General features: G+C 42.5%; 1 protein-coding gene across 1 annotated transcript in view; it reads right to left on the bottom strand.

The window, feature by feature from the left end:
• The window catches only part of AGBL1 (AGBL carboxypeptidase 1), an 863,343-nt gene that overhangs the window by 414,349 nt on the left and 428,629 nt on the right, over positions 1 to 20,365 (bottom strand). The gene's annotated exons all lie outside the window — the stretch shown is intronic.

Here is a 20,365-nt window from a genome sequence, read left to right as displayed (position 1 = left end):
GACAGCCGGCGGATGTGCCAGCTGGTTGTTTTAGGCCTCCTGGTGGGACTGCTTTGGATTACAGCTGAGTGGCTTCTTAGCCACATCAGTTGTTATCACAAGAAATCCAACCGCCGCATCTAAAAAATGGTACCGGGGGGTGTCTGCAGCTGCAGCCATCACCCCGGGACAAACCCCTTCAAGCCGAGGCCGCATATTTGCATACGATTAGCATGAAAGGGTTAAAATGTCTGTGTATTTATCATGTGCACAGACAGGCCGGACATGTAGTGGTGGTGGGCCGGGTGCAACCCCTGCACTAGAGCCTTTGGATAGAGGCAGGTACACACTATAGGAGGATATGCTTTGTAGGCATGTGCAAAATGGGAAAAATTTGTTTTGTTTCGTTTTAATTCGTTATTTAATTAATTTCGTTAAGTTAGATTCGTTACATGTGTTAAATTCGTTTTCGTAATTTGTTCGTTTTCGACCGAATTTCGAAAAATCCGGTCAAATTTGAAAATATTTCGACCGGATTCGAAAACAAATAGTCTCTTTTCGAATAGAATTTGTTTTTGAATTCGATTCGAAAAGTTTATTTTTTTTTATTTTTTCGAATTTCGATCAAATCTTTTTTTTTTTTTTAATTCCGATCAAATTTCGTCCGCGGGTTTTCGATTCAGAATCGAAAACGTTCGTTCGGATTCGGTAAATTCATTAATATTGCAATTCGGGTATGCATCCGAATGTCCGAATAATGAAAAATTTGTCCGAACGAAACGAAATGCACATGCCTAATGCTTTGTTCATTTTTCATTTCAGAGTTTTACAACTACTTTAAGATATAGAAAAACAAGGAGACTACCTTTGCTGAACCATTACTGGAAATGCTAATTGCCTGGCTATCATATTGATCCAATAATTTTCGAGGACTATTTTTGCATAAGCGGAAGCCAACAGTAGCAGACACTGTGGGGTTGATTTACTAAAGGCAAAAAGAAGGAAAGGAAAATGCAAGGAAAATAAAAAGACACAGCATTTTTGCTTGCACTGGATTAGATGATGGAAGTCAGCAGAGCTTCTGCTCATTTACTAAGCTCTGGAGCAACTTTTCAAAGTGCATAGTCTGTTTGCCTTTAGTAAATGGACCCCACAGTGTCTTCATGTTGACGAGGACAAAGGTCTTTCCCCTAAAACTCCAGCCTAGTAGTTGTGGGGGTCTGCAGACAAGGAGTTTATTGGAATCTGGAAACATGCTTGAATAAGGGTCTGGTATTGACTTCCGGGGTGACCTCATGCCATACCAGGCCACATGCCCTCAACATGGGGGAGGTGGTACCTCACACCGCCCTGGCAAAGCACCTTGTCTCCATATGGATAAGGACAAGAGTCTCTTCCCCACAACCGTGGTCTAGTAGTTGTGGGGGCCTGCAGACAAGGAACTTATCAGAATCTGGAAACATGCTCCGATAAGGGTCTGGTCTCAATTTTTTGGGGGGATCTCATGCCATACCATGCCTGAATCATACCAGACCACATACCATCAATGTGGGGGGTTGTACCTTGCACCCATCTAGTGAAGCACCTTGTCTCCATATGGATGAGGACAAGGGTCTCTTCCCCACAACCCTGTCCGAGGAGTTGTGGGGGTCTGCAGGTGGGGGAATTATCGGAAACTGGAAACATGCTTGGAGAAGGGTCTGGTATGGATTTTTGTGAGGAACTTCATGTTTTTTTTTTTTTTTTTTGGATGAGGCCCATATACATAACATATTGTGGGGGAAGGTATCTGTTTTTACTGAAACCAGACCAGAAGGGTATATGGAACAGGAAATCTCCCCTAATAGACACAGATGGCAACTAATAAGTTAACTAAAAAAACTTGGGTTGTAACCCTTTCTTAGTTTATCCAAAATGATAACTAAATGCCTTTAGTTCTACTTTAACCGCTTGTCGACCGCCCACCGCAGTTTTACTGTGACAGGTTGGCGTGGCTGCGCAAAATCATGTAATATAACGTGATGTTGCTCTGCAGCCACTAGGGGCGCGCGCGCGTCACCGAAGGTGCACACTCGCCCCTGGTACTGATGCGAGTGCCTGGCGGGCGTGATCACTGTCCGGCACCCGCGATAGCTTGTGACAGATCGAGAACTGTAAGCTGTGTGTGTAAACACACAGCTCCCGGTTCTTTCAGGAGGAGAAATGACTGATCGTATATTCATACAATGTATGAACAGCAATCTGTCATTTCCCCTAGTCAGTCCAACCCCCCCTTCAGTTAGAACACAATGAGGGAACATAATTAACCCCTTGATCGCCTCCTAGTGTTCACCCCTTCCCTGCCAGTGACATTTTTACAGTAATCAATGCATTTTTATAGCACTGATCGCTATAAAAATGCCAATGGTGCCAAAAATGTGTCAAAAGTGTCCGAAGTGTCCGGCATAAGGTTGCAGTACCGATAAAAATTGCACATCGCCGCCATTACTAGTAAAAAAAAATAATAATAAGGCCATAAAACTATTCCCTATTTGTAGACGCTATGGGCCAGATTCAGAGACAGCAGCGTATTTTTGTGCGGGTGTAGCGCATCTCATATGTGCTACGCCGACGTAAATCTGAGAGGCAAGAGCAGTATTCACAAAGCACTTGCTCCCTAAGTTACGTCAGCATAGCGTAAATGGGCCAGCGTAAGCCCGCCTAATTCAAATTAGGAAGGTAGTGGGCGTGTTGTATTAAAATTAGCCGTGACCCCATGCAAATGAATTCCCGAACGAATGGTGCATGCGCGCGCATGATCAGAATCTCAACGCATATACTCCCCAAGGTACGTCGGCTCAATGCTTTTGACGTGAACGTAACCTACGCCCAGCCCCATTCACGTACGACTTATGCAAACGACGTAAAATCCGACGGCTGTTCTGACGTCCATACCCTAACATGACTTACCCCTGCTTTATGAGGGATAACACGTACGCCTTACGTAAACAGCGTAGCTTACTGCGACGGGCGCAAGTACGTTCGTGAATCGGCGTATCTAGGTCATTTACATATTCGACGCGTAAATCAATGGAAGAGCCCCCTAGCGGCCAGTGTAAATATGCACCCAAGATACGACGGCGTAGGAGACTTACGTCGGTCGGATGGAGCCAGAATTCAGGCGTATCTGGTTTCAAGAATAGCGCATAGATACGGCGGCGCATCCTAGAACTTACGCGGCGTATCAACAGATACGTCGGCGTAAGTTCTCTCTGAATCTGGCCCTATAACTTTTGCGCAAACCAATCAATAAATGCTTATTGCGATTTTATTTTTATGAAAAATATATAGAAGAATACACATCGGCCTAAACTGAGGAAAAAAATCGTTTTTTTATACATTTTTGTGAGATATTTATTATAGCAAAAAGTAAAAAATATTATTTTTTTTTTCAAAATTGTAGCTCTATTTTTGATTATAGCGCAAAAAATAAAAAACGCAGAGGTGATCAAATACCACCAAAAGAAAGCTTTATTTGTGGGGAAAAAAGGATGCCAATTTTGTTTGGGAGCCACGTCGCACGACCGCGTAATTGTCAGTTAAAGCGGTGCAGTGCAAAATCGCAAAAAGTGGCCCGGTCATTGACCAGCAAAATGATCTGGGGCCGAAGTGGTTAAGAGGTGTAATTGTTAATGTGCATTAGGTCTGTGTGTGCTAAAAAACAAATCTGTGGCTATTGTCACTATGGCCTGACATTACAGGTATACAAGTTCTGTGTGTTTGTTTTTTCCCTCCCTCTATAAATCTTTGCAGATATATTCCCAAGAAGAAGAACATTTTAATTCTTATGAGAGGCTGAATGGCAGCATAAAACGTGAAATGTCACTAAGAACTCCAGGGATACCCAGCTTCTAAAGTGATAGCAGAGTTGTCTGCTTTATGATATGCTGTAACATCCTGATATACGGCCCAAGACAATAGCCTTCGCCATTTCAGTTTTATGAATAGTGAATATTGTTATAAACTACTTCGGAAAATGCTAGGAGAGAAAATGGAAAGGAATGAGCTTTTTATTTTCTTTGATACCTAAAATGCTTTTAGCTCAGTTGGTTCTACTTTAAGACTTTCTTTCTTGTTCTTTTTTTTTTACTCTCTTGATCGAATTCAGTCTTGTTGATTGAGCACAGTTTGCCAAAGGGGAGCCGTGGAAGTTTTACTTCCCGGTGTAAAATTCAAGTGCCGGATTGTCAATCATTATAAACTAATGCTTGGGCCTTGTGACTCTACACTATACAACTGGCAAATTCCATGATATATAATTCCTGATCTCATGTACAGTCTATGATATTTATATATTGACCCATAGAAGTTTATGATCCATGTAATATTCTAGTTTCTAGTCTACAAATTCAGCGGTCAAAAGAAAAAAACAACATGCTGTTGGCAGTATCTGAATTTTTAAAGGAGAGCCTTAGTTGGGAACCATTTAACCTACCGTATTTGCCGGCGTATAAGGCCCCGTACACACGAGGAGACATGTCCGATGAAAACGGTCTGCGGACTGTTTTCATCGGACATGTCTCCTGGGAGCTTTTGGTCTGATGTGTGTACACACCATCAGACCAAAATCCCAGCGGACAGAGAACGTGGTGACGTAGAAGACACCGACGTTCTCAAACACGGAAGTGCAATGCTTCCACGCATGTGTCGAATCAATTTGACGAATGCGCGGAATTTCGTGACGCTGGTTACACGTCATAACCAGCGGACATGTCCGATTAGGTGTACTAACCGACGGACATGTTTCCAGCGGACAAGTTTCTTAGCTTGCTAAGAAACTTTTGTCCACTAGAAACCTGTCCACTAGGCCGTACACATGGTCGGACATGTCCGCGGAAACTGGTCTGTGGATCAGTTTCAGCGGACATGTTCGACCGTGTGTACGCCGCCTAAGGCGGCTGGGCATATAAGACGACCCCCTAATTTTCCATTTAAAATGTTGGTTTTGTGCTATACTCACTGTATAAGATGACCCCCTTGTGCGGTAATACTGTATGTTCAAAAACTTTGGTACAGGGTAACATGCTGTCTCACAGTATGCATACAGTATACTGCCCTGAGCCAATCACGGCGAGCTATGCATTCTATTATTGAATACAATGCCTGCTCGGATTGGCAGAGGCTGTAACATCATTAGCCCACGCCTCTGATTCTCACAGCAAATCTGAGCAGGCTACTGTATGTAGCCTGCTTGGATTGGCAGAGGTTATTACTCCAATCCGAGCAGGCTATGTATTCATTAATAGAATACATCGCTCGCCGGGCTTGGCTCAGTGGTGTATACTGTATGTATACAGTATTACTGCACACTCAACGAACATCCAGAGGGGTTAACATCCAGCTTTAAACCCGGCGTATAAGACGACCCCCGCTTTTTGCCCATTTATTTTTTACTGTAAAAGGTCATCTTATACGCTGGAAAATACGGTACATCATGCATTTTTATGTCCACTTGTTGAGCTCCAGGAAAAACTTAAAATACAGCCATGGCCAAAAGTTTTGAGAATGACACAAATATTAATTTTCACAAAGTCTGCTGCTTTAGTGTTTTTAGATCTTTTTGTCTGATGTTACCGTGTTTCCCCGAAAATAAGACACTGTCTTATATTTATTTTTCCTCAAGAAGACACACTATGGCTTATTTTCAGGGGATGTATTACTTTTATTTAGTATGGTACAACAATCGTCATTTATTCAAATACGCCGTCTTCTTCTGGAACATCATCATAACTCTCCAAACTTGAAATTCCATCCTGAATTTCTTGTGACTCCATTTCCTTTAGAACCATTGGCCCCAATCTTTTATGTCGAGCAATAGAGTCCTCATTAAATGAGCAGCTCTTATCCATGTAACCTGCTCGGAGTGATTTGGCAACACACTGTCAGTGATTTGATGGAGCAGATGAGAAGGGCTGCCTGACTTCTTTACCGCTCAACAATCGAATGCTACATAGCCACGCCTATCACTATGTCTTACGTCTTCTTTACCGCTCCGCGCCGGTATGCACAGCCACGCCTATCACTATGTCTTATTTTCGGGGGTATGGCTTATATTGCGCAAATGCTTAGAAATCCTGCTAATTTTATGGGTATGTCTTATTTTACGAGGAAACACGGTACTATGGTATACTGAAGTATAATTACAAGCATGTCATAAGTGTCAAAGGCTTTTATTGACAATTACATCAAGTTTATGCAAAGAGTCAATATTTGCAGTATTGACTCTTCTTTTTCAAGACCTCTGCAATTCCCCCTGGCATGCTGTCAATCAACTTCTGGGCCACATCATTCCTGACTGATGGCAGCCCATTCTTGCATAATCAATGCTTGGCGTTTGTCAGAATTGATGTGTTTTTTCGTTCACCCGCCTCTTGAGGATTGACCAGAAGTTCTCAATTGGATTAAGGTCTGGAGAGTTTCCTGACCTTGGACCCAAAATTACGAGGTTTTGTTCCCCAAGCCACTTAGTTATCACTTTTGCCTTATGGCAAGGTGCTCCATCATGCTGGAAAAGGCATTGTTCATCACCAAACTGTTCTTGGATGGTTGGGAGAAGTTGCTCTCGGAGGATGTTTTTGTGCCATTCTTTATTCATGGATGTGTTCTTAGGGAAAATTGTGAGTGAGCCCACTCCCTTGGCTGAGAAGCAATAATGAATGGTCTCAGAGTGTTTTACTGTTGGTATGTCACAGGACTGATGGTAGCGCTAACCTTTTCTTCTCCGGACATGTTTTTTTCCAGACGCCCCAAACAATCCGAAAGGGTATTCATCAGAGAAAATGACTTTACCCCAGTGCTTCCTTCCAATCCCTGTACCTTTTGCAGAATATCGGTCTGCTCCTGCTGTTTTTCCTGTTGAGAAGTTTCTTTGCTGCCCTTCTTGACATCAGGCCATCCTCCAAAAGTCTTCTCCTCACTGTGTGTGTAGATGCACTCAGACCAGCCTGCTGCCATTCCTGAGCAAGCTCTGCACTGGTGGTGCCCCGATCCCGCAGCTGAATCAACTGTAGGAGAAGGTCCTGGTGCTGGCTGGACTTTCTAGGGTGCCCTGAAGTCTTCTTGACAAATCCAGTGAAGATGTTTTTTATGGGATTACGTTTATTTTCATGGCAATTAATTGCAATTCATCTGATCACTCATTGATTCATTGTGTCATTCTCAAAACTTTTGGCCACAGCTGTACTTCAAGTGGGTAAAAATGCTCAGCCTTGAGCTTGGTATGGCTGTTCAATGCCACTGATTGACCTTTCAGTAAAAGTGATCCAGATGGCTATAAAGCAGCCCCATCACTTTTACAGTACTGAGAATAGAGAGATTGGAAATCCAATAATCCAATTCTTAGGATTCTTCACCAAGTGAAAGTAGGCACACCAAACTAATAAGTGATCCCTCCACCAGTAGAGATGGGTACTCTCACCTCAGCAATAGACCACTGTGTTACCAGATGGTCAAATGAGCAGGTAAATCAACAAAGGAGACCAGGGAGCAAGATGGTATTTCAATTCCTCATAATATCAGCCATGCACATGGACCGGAACATGTGAATGAATGAATGAATGACTTGTATAGCGCAGCGCATGCGAACTGAATCGCCTCTGGGTGCTTTTTTCCAGCCAGAGTCTGCTTGGCTGGTGCGGTCAATTTTTACCCCGTAGGATCTTGACACGCTAGGGACACACAGTCATACACACATATATACATATATACTGGGCCAATGTAAGAAGAAATCAAGAATCTAAGAGCTTTCCGCTGGACTCGGATGTTTAATGAATAAAAAACACACACAGGCTACTCACATTTTAGCCAGTAACATAAGGAATTAGGGATACAAAGCAGGGCATCAAAACATGGGTTCTTAGGACGGCAGCGAGCGAAGCAAAATTCAGGCTCCGCTCGTCGCTCGCTGCCGTCCTAAGAACCCATGTTTTGATGCCCTGCTTTGTATCCTTAATGCCTTATGTTACTGGCCAAAATGTGAGTAGCCTGTGTGTGTTTTTTAATCATTAAACATCCGAGTCCAGCGGAAAGCTCTTAGATTCTTGATTTCTTCTCACATGTTCCAGTCCATGTGCATGGCTGATATTATGATTTATGAGGAATTGAAATACCATCTTGCTCCCTGGTCTCCTTTGTTGATTTACCTGCTCATTTGACCATCTGGTAACACAGTGGTCTATTGATGAGGTGAGAGTACCCATCTCTACTGGTGGAGGAATCACTTCTTATTTTGGTGTGCCTACTTTCACTTGGTGAAGAATCCTAAGAATTGGATTATTGGATTTCCAATCTCTCTTGGACTTTATTGATTTATTCATTTATACACAAAAAATGGTTTGCGCTGCACTGTTCTTTATATATTTGTATCTTTTTTGGATTTTGTGAATGTCCTTTTAGTGTCCAGCCAGCATACCGGTGAATTCAAACTAGAGTTTTTTTCACATAATTTATTATCACATGAATTTTTATTAATTTAATTCATTGTATATTCATATATGGTCTTGATTTTTGCGCTGATTGCACCCCTGTTTTTTCTAGTACTGAGAATAGGGCACCACTGCCAGTCGTGATTCCCTGTCTCTCTCGTTATATACAGTAGTTACCTAGTTATTCTGATTGAAAAAAATACACAAGTCCATCCAGTTTGACCCCCAGAAAAAACAAAACACACAAATAGAAAACCTGTATATACACAATCCTATACCCACAGTGTTGATCCAGAGGAAGGCAAAAAAAAAAACCAATAACCACTTGTTTACATGTAACAATCAGTATTTTCCGCAAGAAATTGTCTTAGAACACCCAAACATTATATATTTTTAAAGGAGATGCCGTAAAAAGAAAAAAAAAAAAAAATGGTGGGTTTGCAATTTTCTATGTCACATGCATTTACACAGTGATTTTTTTAAATGCAATTCTTGGAATTTTTTTTTATTATTTTAATGCAAAAAAAAAATACATTAATGTAGAATTATAGGCATAGTTGTATTTTTTCATTTTGGATAGAGCACGGGAGGGTTATAACCCCTGTAAAAAATGTTTTACATTTTTTTGGCATCTGTTTCCCATTTTGGAGCTTTTCCTTCACTTCTTGTCCCAAAACCATACAGGAAGAGAGAGACAATCCCTGCAAGGTAAGGAAATCCATTGGGGCCCCCCCAGATCACCAGAATCAGTGTCCCCTTCGGAAGATTTCCCCTCTACCACTTTAGATATAAAGAGAAAGTCTAGAGCTAGAATTACTGTACATGATCTGACGTTCGTGTTGATACCTCACATGTGTGGGACGATCGCTGTTTGCACGCGTGCAGGACCGATGCGTGTGAGCATGGGGGGACAGGGCACTTTACATTTTTTATTCATTTATTTTGCATGTGATGAGCACAGGGCCAATCAGCACTGTCCAGACAGAGGGTTGGAGGTCATGCAGCCGCATAGGACAATCAATGGAGAATGAAAACTCCTCCTACAAGCCTAAACCAGACACCCAAAGAAGTCACAAGACTGCTATATACTGCTGATGAGAAAAGATATTTAGCAGTTTATATTTACTAAAATAATTGCGTTTCCATGTTCTGTGTACTGTGGGACACCAGATATAGTGAATGCAGGATCCTGGGTTTAATAACACTTTAATCTTTAAACTGTGCACATTAAACCACTTCAGCCCTGGAGGATTTGGCTGCCAAATGACCAGAGCACTTTTTGCAATTCAGCACTGCGTTGTTTTAACTGACAATTGCGCGGTCGTGCAACGTGACTCCCAAACAAAATTGACGTCCTTGTTTCCCCAGAAATAGAGATTTCTTTTGGCGGTATTTGATCACCTCTACGGTTTTTATTTTTAAAAAAAAAAAATGGGCCAAATCCTCAAAATCGTAGCCTAACTTAATTTTTCCCATTTAAGTTACACTGGCGGGAAATTTCTACCTAAGTGCCCGATCCACAAAGCACTTACCTAGAAATTTCACGCAGTGTAACCTAAATTCTCCCGCGCAAGGCGGTCCTGTTATCCAGGGGGCGATGACAATTTAAATGAGGCGCGCTCCTGCGCTGGCCGTACTGCGCATGCTCGTGACGTCATTTTCCCGACGTGCATCGCGCGAAATTACGTTACGCCGGGCTTTGTGGATTGCGACGGGACAATAAAGTTGCGACGGGTTAAAACAAAGATACGGCGAAAAAAAAATCAAATTTAAAAAAAAATCGCAGCGATCGATGTTCAGCTACAGGTTATAGATTTGAAGTTACAGCTTTAGTAATATATAAGCACACACAGCCTGAGCACAGTAAATATACAAGCCAAGAATAACTAATAAATATATTTTTCTGTTCAAATTAAAGGGGTTGTAAAGGTACAATTTTTTTCCCCTAAATAGCTTCCTTTACCTTAGTGCAGTCCTCCTTCACGTACCTCATCCCTCCTAGTTTGCTTTTAAATGTCCTAATTTCTTCTGAGAAATCATAATTTCCTGTTCTTCTGTCTGTAACTCCACACAGTAATGCAAGGTTTTCTCCCTGGTGTGGAGTGTCGTGCTCGCCCCCTCCCTTGGACTACAGGAGAGTCGGGACTCTCTCTACGTTGTAGATAGAGAAAGGAGCTGTGTGTTAGTGGGTGTCCTGACTCTTCTGTAGTCCAAAGGAGGGGGCGAGCACAACACTCCACACCAGGGAGAAAGCCTTGCATTACTGTGTGGATTTCTCAGAAGAAATAAGGACATTTAAAAGCAAAATGGAAGGATGAGGTAAATGAAGGAGGACTGCACTAAGGTAAAGGAAGCTATTTAGAAAAATAAATGTACCTTTACAACCCCTTTAATGCTATTGGGTTTAGTTCAGAACTGCCTTGCTTCTTCCTGTGTTCTCTCAGCCAGTGCTAGTGTCATGGTCAGGCTCAGAGACCAGTAGCTATAGCAGTGGAGAGGCTCCCACCGGCAAGCTGAAACGGTACACAAGCAGGTCAGCCTGGCATATGACGTGGGCTCACATGAAGTCTAAGCACCAATTGGTATTCACCAGATCTCCTGATGGTGGAGATGGTTTTGTTGCATGTTAGCAACAGGTCGAGGTCCTCAGAATTTCCCCACCAGGAGATAAGCAAGCTGAGGTCCAGGAGCATATATAGCAGGCAGGACTCAAGCAGAAGTGTAGTTAGTAAACAAGCCAAAGGTCAGTAGCAAGTGTTTGCAGGTTGGAATCAAGTGAAAGCGTAGTCAAGAAACAAGACAAAGGTTGGTAATGAGTGGACAGCAGCAAAATAGCAAGATATCGGCTGGAAAGAGCACAGAAATCTGGCAAACAGGAAGTACAAATGCATGACTTAAATAGGAAGTTCATGGAAGGAGCAAGGAGTTCAAGGTTCACAAGAAACAAGGTACAAGGCAAGATTATCCAAGGGTTCAGACAGAATGCTGCCCAGCATCTCAGGTGGCTCAGCAAGGAGAGCTACTGCTGGATGCAGCAGAGGTTGTGAGTTCAGATCTTGGTATTCACAGTTTGTTTAGGAAAGTCACTGACTAAACTTTTAAAAGACTAGAAAATTATCCTCTGTGTTTACATCTTCTCTAACCTGAATAGACGTAAATTTATATAATGACGTCGCTTCCAGCCCCTTAGATCATAGAGATGGCCAGGGACCTTCCGGTCCTCAGCTATCTCTATGATAACCCAGTGACATCGCCGGATTGGACACCAGGCTCCCTGATCACATGGGAGAGCCCGGAGAGGCACTGATGTAAAAGAAATCCAGTGGCTAATCAGCTGATAGGATTGCTTTTAGATAAAAAGGCATTGCTGGCTGAAAAAAAAAAAATACCGGGGGTTATGGTATACAGCTGAAGCCATAACCTCAGTATAAGCACTTGAAGCTAATCACGCACATGTAAGTGTTTCAGCGGCAAGTGCTTAACCACTTGCTTACTGGGCACATAAACCCCCTTCGTTCCCAGGCGAAATTTTAGCTTCCGGCACTGCGTCGCTTTAACTGACATTTGCGCGGTCAACAAAATTGACGTCCTTTTTTCCCCACAAATAGAGCTTTATTTTATAAGAATCATGTCCGCTGGAAGCCTGTTCATCGGACATGTTCGGTCGTCTGTACGACTTACCGGACATGTCCGCTCGGCCGAAAGCCCTCGCATGCGTCGAAGTGTTTCGACGTTTGCGTGGAAGCATTGACCTTCCAGGGTCGCGCACGTCACTGCGTCATCGGCGCGGCCACGTCACCGCGTATCCTATCCCCGCGGTTTTCGGTTTGATGGTGTGTACAACCATCAGACCGAAATCTCCGAGCGGACATGTCCGATGAAAACGGTCTGCGGACCGTTTTCATCGGACATGTCCCCTCGTGTGTACGAGGCCTTAAGGGTAATGTAATGTAATATTATTAAACATAGGCTGAAACATGGTGCATAGGAGTTTACAAAACATGCCAACAGCCAACTTTATCCTCAAATCCCACTGCTCGTCTATAATTAGTGTTTACACATTCATTACCACAGCTCATATCATAAAGGCTGATAGTTTCACAGTGAAATTAAGTATACTCATGAATGTAATGCACGAAATGAAGTATATTTGTATTTGATTTGTTTTTCTTAAAAGGTAGGGTTATAACATATTTAACCACCAATCAATCCTCTTCTGCAATGAACTAGAGCATAACTCGAAGTAAAAACTAGAGGTAAAAATGTTCAGGGTGGCAGTCATTAGGCCCGGGCTCGGGACAAAGGGTGGGCAGGAGGGCCAGCTACCCCGGGTCCATTTTGGGTCTGATTTTTGCTCAATAATAGTATCTTAGTAATAGTAGTTAAAGTTTATATTGAGGCAAGTTAGGAATTTACTCTTGTGTTAGGTCAGAATTCACTTTAGTTGTTTATTTCTTGATGCCAAGTTTTGCATTGTTAACCTTCTTTGTGAAGTGGTTTTGCAGCCCAGATCCTCCACTTCTCGGGTCCATGTTTGCTGCTCCTAGCCCCTCCCTCCTGTCAGAGTGCCCCCACAGCAAGCAGCTTGCTGTGGGGGCACCAGAGCCAAGCTGCAGCTACGGGGGTTCATTCAGGCCTCGTACACACGACCGAGTTTCTCGGCAAAATCCAGCAAGAAACTTGCTGGGAGATATTTTTTTGCAGAGGAAACCGGTCGTGTGTACATTTTCGTCGAGGAAACTGTCGAGAAACTCGACGAGCCAAAAAGAGAGCAAGTTCCCTATTTCCTCGACGAGAATGGAGAAACTTGCCGTGTCGAGTTCCTCGACAGCCTAACAAGGAACTCGACGAGGAAAACGATGTGTTTCGCCCGTCGAGTTCGTCGGTCGTGTGTACGAGGCTTCAGACATGGAGTTGCCATTCGGCCCCACCCCCTCTCTCTCTCCTGATTAGCTAACTGACTTTGATTGACAGCAGTTGGAGGCAATGCTGTGTCTCAACCAATCAGGAAGGAGAGTCCTGGATGGCTGATAGACTCATGAACATCGCTGGGCAGAGATGGGACTCAGGTAAGTATTAGGGGGGCTGCTGCACACAGAAGGTTTTTTATCTTAATGCATAGAATGTATTAAGATAAAAAAAAAACTTTCTGACTTTACAACTCCTTTAACTCTAACCCCTTACCCTAATGAAAAAATAATAATAAATTAATAATAATATTTAACCACTTCATTTCCAGGCACTTACACCCCCTTCCTGCCCAAGCCAATGTTCAGATTTCTGCGCTGTTGCACTTCGAATGACAATTGCACGGTTATGCTACACTGTACCCAAACACATTTTTTATAATTTTGTTCCTACAAATAGAGCTTTCTTTTGGTGGTATTTGATCACTGCTGTTTTTTTTTTTTTTGTGCAACAAATAAAAAAATACAAAAAATTTTGAAAAAAATAAAGGGCCAGATTCACGTACAATTGCGCCGGGGACACATAAGCCATTTAAGTTACACCGCCGTAAATTTTCAGGTTTAGTGCTTGATCCACAAAGCACTTACCTGGAAACTTGCGGCGTTGTATCGTAAATGCGTCCGGCGCAAGGCGGGCCAAATAGAATGGGGCGAGTACCATTTAAATTAGGCGCGCTCCCGCGCCGGACGTACTGCGCATGCTCCCGTCGCAAATTTCCCGACGTGCTTTGCGCGAAATTACGACGCGCCGACGTTTTGTGAATCGCGACGTGAAAAAAGATTTACGCCGGGAAAAATAAAAGATTTGAAAAAAATTCAAAAGCGACGCGGGAAAGACAGGCATACTTTAACATGGTGGAGTACTTTTACACTCGCGACGACGTAACGACGGGAAAAATCTTCGTGGATCGCCGTAACTCCTAATTTGCATACCCGACGGTGGTTTACGACGCGAACTCCCCCCAGCGGCGGCCACGGTACTGCATCCTAAGATCCGACAGTGTAAGTCCATTACGCCTGTCGGATCTTCTGCCTATCTATGCATAACTGATTCTATGAATCAGTCGCATAGTTAGAAACAGAGATACGCCGTCGTATCTCTTTTGTGAATCTGGCCCAAAGTTTTTCTTTGTTTCTGTCATACAATTTTGTAAATAAGCAAGTTTTCTCCTTCAATGAAGGGCACTGATATGGCTGCACTGATGGGCACTGATAAGGCGGCAATGACGGGCACTAATGAGGTGGCACTGATAGGCAGCACTGATGGGCACTCACAGGTGGCACTGATGGGTACTTATGGGTGGTACTGATAGGTAGCACGGATGGGCACTGATAGGTGGGCACTGATGGGCACATATGGGCACTGATAGGTGGCACTGGACACTTATGGATGGCACTGATGACACTGATGGGTGGCATTGCTGGGCATCACTGATCTGGCATTATATATGAAAGGTGCCAGTCAGTGCCCATTTGTGAGCCCTGACTGGCATATACTGGACATGTGTATGGCATCCCTGGTGACCATGGGGGACGTACCTGGTCATCCACATGTTGGGGGCATCCCTGGTGGTCTAGTGTTGGCATCCACGGGGGGGGGGCTGTGCTGATAAACAATCAGCGCAGACCCCCCTGTCAGGAGAGCCGCTGATCGGCTCTCCTCTACTCGAGTCTGTCAGACGCGAGTGAAGAAAAGCCGATCAATGGCTCTTCCTGTTTACATCATGATCAGCTGTGATTGGACACGGCTGATCTCTTGCTAAAGAGCCTCCGTAAAGCTATTAATTGAAAATGTAATTCTAGTGGCAATGGTCAACAATTTTATTTTTAATTTTCTCCAGTTTTCATAAATCAGACAATGAGTGTTTTTAATGAGCATGTAAGCTTATATCTTATTGTTTTCCTGCTTATAATTTTGACACCTTTATGTTTTTTAGAAAGCCAAGTGCCCAAAAAATGTTCCAGGGGTTACAAATAAATGCGATTTTTTTTTGTGTTGCCTACAAAAAAAAACTGCGGTAGTGGAAATATGAAACTAATAACTCATAAAAGAGTCTGTTTTGAAGCATAACTAATAAATAATGTAGCTAACGGCTGGGATATCATTCAGCAGAATGCACTTAAGTTCCCAGCACACTAGGTGGGGAGTTCTGGTTATTAACATCTGTGAGTATCATCTTCTGGCCGCCGCCGCCGCCGCTTGCAGAGATATGAAGATGGGAAGATGGGCAGCGGGAAATATAATGTTTAGCATATTATTTTTTTTCTTTGTGCGTTTCTGTAATGTCTACTGTTTATTTAGCCCCGGTGGCAGAACAGTGCAAAATAAAACAGCGTGAAATCAGCTAAAGGAGGAAAAAATAAAAAGCAAACAATTTATTTCATGATGCACGTTTCTGATCCTTTAATAATATTTGTCTATCTGTTGTTTGGTACTTCTGAAGTTGCTATCAATGTAGATTAACTACTTCAACCCCAGAAGGATTTGTCCCCTTAATGACCAGGCCATTTTTTGCCTGGTCGTATTCAGGCGTATCTCCTTTGCTGAATCAAGCGCATAGATACGACGGCGCATCCGTGGACTTACGCGGCGTATTAGTAGATACGACGGCGTAAGTCTTTGTGAATCCGGCTATATAACCCTACTAGGTAACAACCACAAATTGACACTACTACAAAAAAGTGCAAATAATAAATAAATATATGAAGGACCAATTTCATAAATAAAATTAATCAATAGTGTGCAAGGTGAGTACTAAGGACAAATCAGCCGTGCAGACAAAAAATAAATAAACAAAATATCCATTCCATATATAAATTATGAGATAACCCTGCCGGGTAGTGTAACCAATTCACTGATGCTGCCAGAATAAAAGTTGTGCAAAACGGCAAATAATATAAAATAAAATAACAATTATATATATATATTGATACAAATTAAAAAAGGTCAATTTCAGTGCTTGAATTCACAACAGAATGTGCCCATGAATTATTGGCAGGTGTGGTACAGTCCAGTGATAATGCAAGTGCATATAAAGTAAGGTACTAGGGTGTTGTGATCAGGCCCCTGTATACTATCCACACTGTGTGTACAATCAGCTCCACTCAAATATAGACCACGCATGTATAGCAGAACTTATTAGTAAGTAATTCCCCCCATTTGATCACTAGGGCCTCTCCTCGCCTCCGGTCAGCAATAGCCATGTATGATAAAAATATTCCTCATAGTGTAGTAGTTCAAAATATTTTTTTTTTATTAAAAAACATACACTTACATTAAAAGCAAGTGATATTCTGCAAGGAACGACTTCCAGAGCTTAGCGATACACACACCTTCCGATCCCGGCCGTGACGGGAAATGACGTCACCCGGCTCCTCCCAATGCGTTTTGTCACAGATCACGTGACTTCCTCGGGGCTCAATTCTCATTTCCCAGATAACGTCTTGTATTTAAAGTGTTTCCAACTTGTTTTGATGAAAGTGAACAACCCCTTTAGATATTTACTTCTTAGCTGTTTCACAATTCCCTGGCAGGTGCCGTCCTCAATGTCAAATGTTGTGATCATAGGTGTGCGCAGCTTATTGCATTAGGGTGTGCACCTTAAATGTATTAAAACATAGATGTGTCAGTAGAGTAGTGGATATGTCAGTAGGGCAGAGGTCGGTGCCAGTGTAATTTTTTTATTTTTATTATTTTTCTTTTATATTTTACTTTTATCTATTTTAGGAGCCACATTGGTGGGGCTTTGGTGAAATATCAGCAAGAGGAATCTGCACCACACAGGGTGATTAGGGTGTGCCCAGGCACACCCGGCACACCCCCTACGCACGCCTATGGTTGTGATACAACTACATATTCGTCTGAATGTTTTTATCTAAGACGTCACATTAGATCTCTGACTACTCGCCTACATTTATGACCTTTTTCTTTGGATTGTACATTGTAATCTCACCTGCTGGTAGCGAATGACGCAACTTTTTGTTATAATCTTTTAAAAAACTTTAATAAAGATAAAGTAGGAAAAAAAAAAACTTTATATAACTCCTATCGGAGATTTGTGTGGGTATGTAATGACTGAACTTTTCAAGACCTTTTTTAAAATGACTGCATTTCTCAAGTGTCACCTTCTCATCTGTTTCAATTTGTCATATAATTACAGCCATGCATAAAATAAGATCTCATCTGTTTTAGATAAAATTGTATATAAAAAAATAAAAACGTGTTAAAGCCGGGAACATTTACAGCACCATCCAAAGTACAATCACAAGTTCTTACACGGCTGGATCTTTTTTTAATGTGATGCATCTGGGAAAGGAACACTTACAATATTTTTTTCCTTTGGCAGCAGATTCATATGATTGCATATCATATATTATTGATGTTTATAGCGACAGAAAAGACGGCTGCTACTTGTTTAATGACTTGCCTAAATTCTGGATGTATAAATGGATGCAGGGCTGCTTGTGTTTCCAGAAGGTAACACTGGAAGATCAAACTGTCTGCTATTCAGGGATCAATTAAAGAGAGAAGCAGAATATCTAATGAATTCTCCACAGGAGGAACTCTCATTGTTTAACTCATGTCAGCCCCCCCCAGAAAATCCCTTTGTAAATGATAACTCGCATCCTGCTGCATGTTATAAAGAGCTGCGTGGAAACTAAGTGACAGAATGTTGCCTTTTGACAATGTTACCAGAGGTACACGGTTAAAATCATTCTAAATAAAATGAAGGTAAACAAAGCGTACAAAGTAGTTAAAAACACCAGCAAAAATGGGTCCGTAGAAAAACAAAAAACAAAAAAAAAGTTGCAATATAATATTGTAAACAACATAAATATATGCAGCACAAAATCAGTTATGCCCTGTACACACGATCGGTTCGTCTGATGAAAACGGACCGATGGACCGTTTTCATCGGACGAACCGATCGTGTGTGGGCCCCATCAGTTTTTTTTCCCATCGGTGAAAAAAAAATAGAACCTGTTTTAAAATTTTCGTATGGTTAAAAAACCGATAGAAAAAACGATCATCTGTGGGAAAATCCATCGGTCAAAAATCCACGCATGCTCAGAATCAAGTCGACGCATTGCTCGGAAGCATTGAACTTCATTTTTCTCTGCACGTCGTTGTGTTTTACGTCACCGCTAGGGATGAGCCGAACACCCCACCGTTCGGTTCGCACCAGAACCTTCGAACGGACCGACCGCTCGCGCGAACATTTAGAACCCCATTGACGTCTATGGGACTCGAATGTTCGAATTCAAAAGTGCTAATTTTAAAGCCTAATATGCAAGTAAAACGTCTTTGAGAACCCGGGTATTGCCCCAGGGAACATGTATCAATGGAAAAAAAGTTTTAAAAACTGTCGTTTTTTCTGGAGCAGTGATTTTAATGATGCTTGAATTAACCACTTGACCACCAGGCACGTAAACCCACTTAATAACCAGACCAATTTTCAGCTTTCGGTGCTCTCACAATTTGAATGACAATTACTTAGTCATACAACATTGTACCCAAATGAAATTTTCGTCCTTTTTTTCACACAAATAGAGCTTTCTTTTGGTGGTATTTAATCACTGTTGGGTTTTTTATTTTTTGCGCTATAAGAGAAAAAAGAGGACCCGCTGGTCATGGACTTTCCAGTGTGCGCGCCCCAGGGGGGCGTGGGAGCTCGATTCTGGGAGGACGTCCATGGACGTCCTCCCAGAGTTAATGAACCGCCTTGTAGACGTCTTTCGTCTATAGGGCGGTGATTAAGTGGTTAAAAAAAATAAAATAATGAAAAATTCCTTTAAATATCGTACCTGCTGGGTGTCTATAGCATGCCTGTGAAGTGGCACGTGTTTAGAACTGTCCCTGCACAAAATGAGATTACTATAAGAAAAAAGTAATTTAAAACTGCTTGCGGCTTTAATGTAATGTCTGGTCCCTGCAAAAATGGGTGAAAATCACTGAGAAAAATAGGACAGACACAAACAGTACACACTACGTAGCTTTAGGTGCAAACTGCAGAGGACAAAGGCAATACACCATGTAAGAATACTGCAGCTAGCACAATCACCTGCCTGCCAGTAAGTTAGGAAGAGCTGATCTAGCTAAACTATACAGTGTATAAATATATATACAACACCCGGGATGCATATATATCCTCTACACACTGTAACTTTAACTGACTAGCCTGCCTGCTCAATCTACCTACTAAAAATGACACTCTCGCTCTCTCTCTGTCTTCTCTCTTTTAACCACCACAACACACTACAGTACACAAGGCCAACCTGCATTGGCTTTGGCCAATTGTGGCTCTCCGTTTATTGCAAGCCAAGCATGCGGGTCATAGTGCATGCTTGGCCAGTCATCAGCCAGCAATGCACTGCAATGCCGCAGTGAATTATGGGCTGTGAAACGTAACTCGAATTTGGCGCGAACGGCCCAAAGCGTTCGTAATTCGACAAACGATCGAACATACGATGTTTGAGTCGAACATGAGTTTGACTCGAATACGAAGCTCATCCCTAGTCACCGCGTTTGACACAATCGGATTTTTAACCAATCGTGTGTAGGCAAGACTGATGAAAGTCAGCTTCATCTGATATCTGATGAAAAAATCCATTGGTTCGTTTTCATCAGACATTAGAGCCCATTCACACTGGGGTGACTTGTCAGGGGCGATTGCCGCCTGACAAGTCGCGTCCCGCTCTGTTCAATAGAACCGTTCTAATAGGAGCGACGCAAGTCGCTCCGACTTAGAAAAAGGTTCTTGTACGACAGAAGTCATTTTGCAAGTCGCCTCTGAAGTCGTCTTCAGGTCGCCTTGCCGAGTCGCGCCGCCCCTGTGTGAATGGGCTCTTATAGTGAACCAAATATCACACACTATATTACGAAAAGCATCTGAAAGTATTGGGACACCTGCCGTTACACGCACATGAACTTTAATGGCATCCTAGTCTTATGCCCCA

This window comes from Rana temporaria, chromosome 3 (assembly GCF_905171775.1).
Source record: "Rana temporaria chromosome 3, aRanTem1.1, whole genome shotgun sequence".
In the NCBI taxonomy this organism is placed as follows: domain Eukaryota; kingdom Metazoa; phylum Chordata; class Amphibia; order Anura; family Ranidae; genus Rana; species Rana temporaria.
Note: the sequence above shows the minus strand (reverse complement) of the source record. Positions and strands in the feature narration are given on the sequence as shown.